This window comes from Lepeophtheirus salmonis, chromosome 6, assembly GCF_016086655.4.
Source record: "Lepeophtheirus salmonis chromosome 6, UVic_Lsal_1.4, whole genome shotgun sequence".
In the NCBI taxonomy this organism is placed as follows: Eukaryota; Metazoa; Arthropoda; class Copepoda; order Siphonostomatoida; family Caligidae; genus Lepeophtheirus; species Lepeophtheirus salmonis.
In genome coordinates, this window is record NC_052136.2 from 50,541,353 (window position 1) to 50,548,930 (window position 7,578).

The 7,578-nt window shown below is 30.5% G+C and overlaps 1 long non-coding RNA gene across 1 annotated transcript; it reads left to right on the forward strand.

Annotated features, from left to right (window-relative positions):
* The first annotated feature begins 4,167 nt into the window (after positions 1 to 4,167).
* Positions 4,168 to 5,172, forward strand: LOC139905738 (uncharacterized). Its single transcript, XR_011780765.1, has 2 exons — positions 4,168 to 4,494; positions 4,618 to 5,172. It is a non-coding gene; the product is annotated as an uncharacterized lncRNA (long non-coding RNA).
* Positions 5,173 to 7,578: the final 2,406 nt, after the last annotated feature.

The window sequence follows — 7,578 nt, forward strand, 5'->3', positions numbered from 1 at the left end:
CGATACAAACATCACAATGAATATCATTGCAATCGTCAATGACAGTGAAATGGAGACCTGTGTCATTGAGCGTGTCGCCAAGCACTACAGACTTGAACTCGAGCAGCTCCAGGCAGACCATGCAATCTTCCAGCAATTCAAGGTTAATATTATAATGTTTCATTTTGCATTATATGTTTAAAATTTGTGTTTCTCTAGGCAGATATTGACACAGAAGACATGGTTTCGTCACAAATTGCTGTGGAGTTAATAAGCTCGGGAGTGTTCCGCCTGATGCCGGAGCTATACAAGGTGATTGTTATCCTGACCTCAATGCCCATCAGCAGCTGTGAGGTGGAGTGGTCATTCTCCTGTCTCAGAAGGCTCAAGAACCACATGAGGACCACCATGGACCAGGAGAGGCTTTCCTCCCTCACCCTCTTGAACATGGACAGGGTGATGGTGGACAAGGTGCTCCATGAAGACATGGACAGTTTGATTGACGTCTTTGCGTCAAGGAAAGAGAGGGAAAACTTCTTCTTCTAAGCATGATAAAGAACACATGCATTTTTTTCTTCATTTTTTTCAAACACATCACCCCCTATACATGCGAGTTAGGAACATCAAGACTTGTGAACATAATTTATTTTCTGTCGATGTAACCGGTTCATGGTATATTATAATCTCGTTCATTATCTTCATCCGTTATTATTTTAAAAATATTTAAGGAGGTTTAAATTGTTTGACTTAATTGTATAGTTCAAAAATTTTCTCTCATTCTTGCACCATGCATTTTATACTCCATTATACTCCTTCCTTTATGAATAGGTCGGCATTGACTTTCCGTCTAGAGTTTTTCCTTTTCATTTTATTTTTCCCAATGTTTGCCTGAAGAAAATAATAGTCAGACAGTCTATTGGACGATATTCTTGCAAGATTTAATCTATGCTGTAGCATTTGCCCTGTTTAAATATCCCACGTTCACCACTGAAAATCAACCGTTCACCCTTGTAAAGTGGACCGAAAAATCTTCCTGACATACGGCACTGGGTACAGTTAAAGTAAGCAATCCGTCAATATGCAAAACAACTAGTTAATATGCATAATATCTGAACTACACCGTTAATAAGCATAATAACTGAACAATACCATTAATGTGCATAATGACTGAACGAAACTGTTAAAGTACAAAATAATTCTTCTGATCAAATATTCCCGTGAAGAGTTTTTACCCGCCGAGTACCACTTCTTACACGTAAAATGTGGGTGTATTTTCATTGATGATCCGGGTACGAGTTTACGGGTAAGAGTATTACCCGTACCCATCCATAGTTATTATGTGCTTTAACAGTTTCGTTCAGTTATTATGCACATTAATGGTATTGTTCAGTTATTACGCACATTAACGGTCTAGTTCAGTTATTATGTATATTAATTATGTAGTTATTTTGCATATTAACAGATGTGTTCCATTAACTGCAACATATACATAAGTATAGAGGATACTATAAGCATGTACTTTTAACCTCAGACATTTTAAACTCATATTATGGATTAAGAACCCACGTGTTGATTACTGTGCAGGATAGGCTTAAATTAGTCCGTCTTTTGCTTATTTTGATGCAACAAATTATTATTATCGCAATTACTTAAACTAAAGACTGCCTCATAATAATGTTTGGTTGATATTTCTTTATTGATTTGGATAATTTATTAGGAAGGCAAGTTCATGTTTTACTTCTTAATGTTAATTTATTTCATTATATTTAGATATGACTACAATGAATCTTCTTCAATCATGCTTACATTAACTCCTTGATGTAGACTAATTCACCTATAAAATAAAATGTTAGAATAAACTTTTTTTTTCATTTTTTGTAATTATTATTTTTATTGGAAAATCCTTTCATGGATTACTGTATGTTAAGTAATAGATGATCATATTTGACTCAATTCAATCAAATTGTATCATCTTACTGAAAACAGGAATTGTCTTTCATGGTTTATAATGAAATAAACTCTTCCTTAATGGAACCTCCTTTTAGATTGAATTGAGTCGGAGTTGATGTCATTATAAATACCCAGGAGTGCAACTTTGGTAAAATAATAAATATGATTATCATAATTGTATAACTATTAGTTTTTTTTAAATACATTCAGTTGGTGTATGTAAGTCTACGTGGCGTGTTCGTTTCAATGTAATGTATCATTAGCATATATATTCTAAATCTGAACACTTGTTGTATATTTTTTGTGTTAATATTTACATACAGTAATACCTTGAAATACGATATTAATATGTTCTTGGATAGTGTTGTGTCGGCTTGAGTCAAGCCATGACGAGTCCAGTCAATAAATTAAAAAAAAAAGAGGCTACTACCCATTCACTAATTCATATTTAATAATAAAAAAAACTTTACTTATTGTGTATGTATGTATACGTTGTATGTAATGTGGATGAATAAAGACCTTGGGGGGAAAAACAACAAACTTTTATTGTGTACTTGGAACCGTACAATTCATTATCATAAGTAATGTATGTTTTCTAGGAGATTACAATACTACCATTAAAAATTGTGGTTGATTAGAAAACCAGTTAGAAGGAGCACAACTTAATTGAAAATATATGACGAGGTGTATTGATATGAATCAAGCCGAATAAATAAAATATGAAGTCTGGGTTTTCTCCGAATTGGAATATCAATTCACCCTTTGAGTCGAGTCGAACCAAGTTAATAGTTTTTATAATAGATACAGTATTATTCTTGGACCCAGTTCATGAGTCAAAGCAATTTATCCTATAAGGCTTAACTGGTACGTTGGATCACTCGTATCTCAAGGTACTACTGTATAAAGAATTTAATACGTCCACCTGTATATTTGTTTCTCCGCTCAAATATTACACTTCAGAAAAGATTATATAGATATTAGATATTAAATTTTCTTGAGTACATCGTTAAAAATACATGTTTATAGACTACAGAATGTGTAGCCTACTACCCTTTAGTTTTTCTAACTTTGTAAATTCTATTAGTAAAGGTACACTTTAATAGTTATTTTATTCATTTATATATATATATATAAAATATGACTCCTGTTTACATATTTGTTATATAAATCATGGGGATCGTCCCCTTTAAAGCAAAAAATGAGTTTCAATTCCTAAAAGAACATGACTTAGCTATTAACAAAGCAAAATAAAATATAATCTAAATAAGACTGAAAATGTATTTACATATATTAATAACAGTGATTCCATTGAGTAGACCCCTAATTTATGGAGAATTTATTTGTCGTTATGATCTGTATTTATTTTGAGCTATCATTGTCAATCTTGTGCCTGTCGATTGCTTCTCAAGTTGAATTACTAATTCTCATAACGGATGCTTTATATGCCATTTGTGAAGCAAAAAGTGGTCAATCTCCATTCGGATTGGCAAGACACTTCTTATTAGTAATTCGGGCTTCAATTTCTTTTTTCATCTAGAATAATCCGACTGGATGCGTCATGAGATGTTCTTAGGCTGATTCTTTATTTTTTACATGTATAAGATAATAAATGCATACTATTTAAAATAAATTTTCCAATAGAAATGAACTATCTAGGATTACTGTCAAACTTCAATAATAAAGACAGAATAGGGGTTTTACTCAATCAAGACAACCAGTTCGACACTTGATAAATCCGTAATTAACACTTTTAATAATGATATAGAAGTTTTATAATCAGCAAGATTGTGATCATTTTTTGGTTTTCTGTCTTTTATTGTGTTTATAAGTGTTAGTTTTTTCTTTCAAAATGTGTTTTTAACTTGTTGGACATTATCTATAGTTATCTGCTTTTATGGGTTATTATTTTTGTATTATGTTATATAAGTTCTTAATACTGCGTTATTATAACAATTAATAATTAAGTCAACGTCGATTAAATCCTGGTATTGGACGAACTTCAAGAGAAAGTAGGAAGCCTTATTGACTCAAGGGTTCTGTAACAGATGAGGATATCATAGAAGAATTTTTTTTTAAAAGAATAGTGTCATTTTTAAGGGGTATTCCCCCCCCCCTCCCCTGGCCCACAAACGGTAGATTTTTATTGTAATAATTAATCATTATAATGCAAAATTATTATTATTTTAAATGAGAATACCTCCCATTTTAATAAAGTTCACCTGGAAATAATGAATTTCTTTTACAAAAGAGGTGATTTATAGAAAAATTTGAAATTTTTTTCCAGAATTAAAATTTTATTATGTCTTTGCTTACAAATATAAATAATGGAAGAAAATACCATCTTGGGGCCACAAAGTTGATATTTGTATTACAAAAATGGACAAATTTCAAATTAATCTTGATTGAATTCCATCAAATTACTTAAAATGAAAAAGCTTCACATTTTTTATAAATACTACTTAATGTCAATGAGGAACAGTGATATTTGAATACAATCAAAGTAATATGTAATGAAAATCCTTATGAAATGTCTAAATTTGTGCAATTTTTTTGGATCGATTAGAGGTATGTAAATAACGACACTTACAGAAAAATATTTTATTGTTTCATTATAATAGTTAACTTTTTATCAGCAATATTGAAATAAGATTTATAACAATGTAATAGCATCCTTTTTATTTATTTAAGGATCCGCTGAATAATAAAACTAGGCAATAGAGAGCTATATTTTGTATTAACGCTAAGGTTTAACTCCTTAATCTATTGATCCCATTGTGACATACCATAGCTCATTATTTTTCTTAATATTAATGGAAAAATGTTATAAAACTTGGTTGTTTTGAACCCGAAAATGGATGACATCAACAATACTGACTTTATGGAATAAGATGTCATATTACAGTTCATGTCAAATCTAGAATTATTATATGTATATAATGATGAAAATCCCTTGTAAAATGGCATGAAAAAGACCAAATAACAAAATGGTAACTCTGACACTTTGGAGAATGTTTTGGAGGAGATGAATAATAAAGCTTATGACCAATGATCAAAATCCAGAGTAGAATGGGCTTGTTAGATAATAAGAAATCAAAAATCAACATGGTAACCTTTAACAATTTGAAGGATGTTTTGGAGGAGATAAATATTAATGCTCATGACTAGTGATGTCCAAATAATGTATAAAAATGTAGAAGAATATGCAAAAAAATGCTAAATAAAACTCTAAATTCAAATAAAAAATGCAGAAAAGGCAAACAAATAGGAATAAATCTGGTAAAATAGGATGTATTTTATAATTATTTTATTTTTGTTGTAATTGATATTCGTACCAACTATATATTTGCATGCAGTACTGATTTAATCGAATGGTATGCTCTATTCACTTTTTACCACCTGACCTGGAAACAAAAAAAGAATGGAGTAAAGGTAAAAAGAAGGATTTTATAGAAAACAGCTAAGCCATGATTACATCTTAGGATAAGGCCAATTAAGTTTTCGAGGTAAACTATTTTATCCACGGCTGAAGACAGAAGGTGAGCAATAACTTACAAACGATTATGTTTATATGAATTAATAGTAAAGATATGGAAATTGTCTAAATTTACCTTTGGCCCATGATAACTAAGCTAATTCTCCGTTCGTCCATGATAATTGTACTTCATTAGAACAATGAAAAAGTAATTGATTATCGTATTAATAGGAAGTACCAAAAATTTCGGAACTTTTTTATGACTATCGCAACCTCACACTTTGAAATTATTCAAAATATTAGTGATGAGGCAATTAATCGGAATCGGGTGCTTTTTCTGGAATCGGCACTGGGAAAATAATGTTTAAATTCTGAGTCCGATTCTAATAAACATATATAATTATTTATTACTAGTATTTAACTGTTTATTACTTTTCTAACTTATGGGGAAAAAATTATAAAATATATCCGTCAACATACAAAAACGACAATTTGAATTTATAATTTGAATCTTATTATTTTATAAAATATCAAAATAAAATTATGTATGATACAATTGCTCGAAAACTGAGTTGAAACAGATTGAACACAAACTGAACGTCAACTATGCTTAGTAATAAATTGACACCATTGAACCTCTGCTTGAGACATGTCACGAGATTTTTCAAGTTTTGAAAAATGTATCTTTGATTGCCGGAACGAAGAAAAGGGTTCACTATTCAATTTGTACTTCTTATTTTTGCAGGATCTGTATATGAGAGAGTTTAGCTCCAATTGTTGTTTTACAATATTTACAAGAGACATTTTTTTCATCGGTAGGAATTTGAACAATCCTGTCTTTGGACACATCCTCATTGACCTACTCTGTTCTAAACATTTGCTTGTATGAGATTGTCTTCGGCATCGTTATTTTTTTTTTTTTTGCAAAAAATTCTAGGATTGAATATTAATATAGAAATTTGAAAATTGAATGTAGAAATTTTTTGTTGGATTTGTAAAAAAAATGATGTTCCCACACCTAGCAAACAAACAACTATTTATAGAGTACTTCTAACTCATAAAGGGTTGTTGGAATCGTTGAAAAAGAACAAATTTGATTGATTGAAAGATATTATATAAAAAAAGGAATATAACACGTTGGTATTCTTGCATCTTTTAAACAACTTTTCCTCAATATTCTACTAATCAACAGCAATTCAACTTCACCTTACTCTCCCACGTGTATCATCACCATGCCGAAGAAAACGTGCCTTTTTTCTTAGGTTTCTAACAACGGAGGTACTGATTTGTGGAATTATGATTTGGAAAGTAAAAGTATATCTTGCCGTTTTTGCAGTTTCTCGTGCCCACATTGTTCTTTATTGCAGGTAATCCACCATTATAAAACCTCCCATCACATCAACAACTTAAAAGTCTTCAAGATTCAAGGAAAATAAACGGATCATCATTTAATTTGGACATAGCAGAGTTATTTGTGTCGTGAAACATCCCTTTAAATGTTATAGGTCATCCTAATTTCTCCTTTAATTGTCTACACGCAAAAATTAACAATATTTTTCAAATAACTTTTTACTTTATTGCCTCATTTCTATTCTTTAGACTTCGTGCCAAAGTTATCTATTCATCCTTTATGGTCAGTGATCACTAAGAAGTTATGAGTACATTCCCTGTAAGGATGGATTTGATGTTCTCTAACGAACAATATATTTCGTCTTGCATAAATGTACAGAACGTAATATAAATTTATGAACTTATAAATACGGAAGTTATATATTAATAATATACAACCATCTCTCTTCCTTCATGTGTTAATAAATAAATAATTTAAGTTAAAGATATATTATAAACAGTACTCTTTTAATTGGGTTGGGGTCAATATTTACTTTGAACTCTTGATCCAGCGACAGTTACAATTGCACCACTGTTATATGTAGCTATTATATTTTTGAAGTAATTTCCATGGACATCCAATGTATCGATGGATAATTTATTCACTTCAAATTTTTGAGTAGAGTGAATGATCGAAATAGAGTTTTCTTTTAGACACCTGCATAATCTGGCATAGTGACTTCTTTTACCACGAAGTAAATTCCTCGAGAAGTATAAGTATTTCGACTAAATTTAAGACTATTTCACCCTTAGACTTAGATTGTCGTGACATATTTTTCTTTATCTAA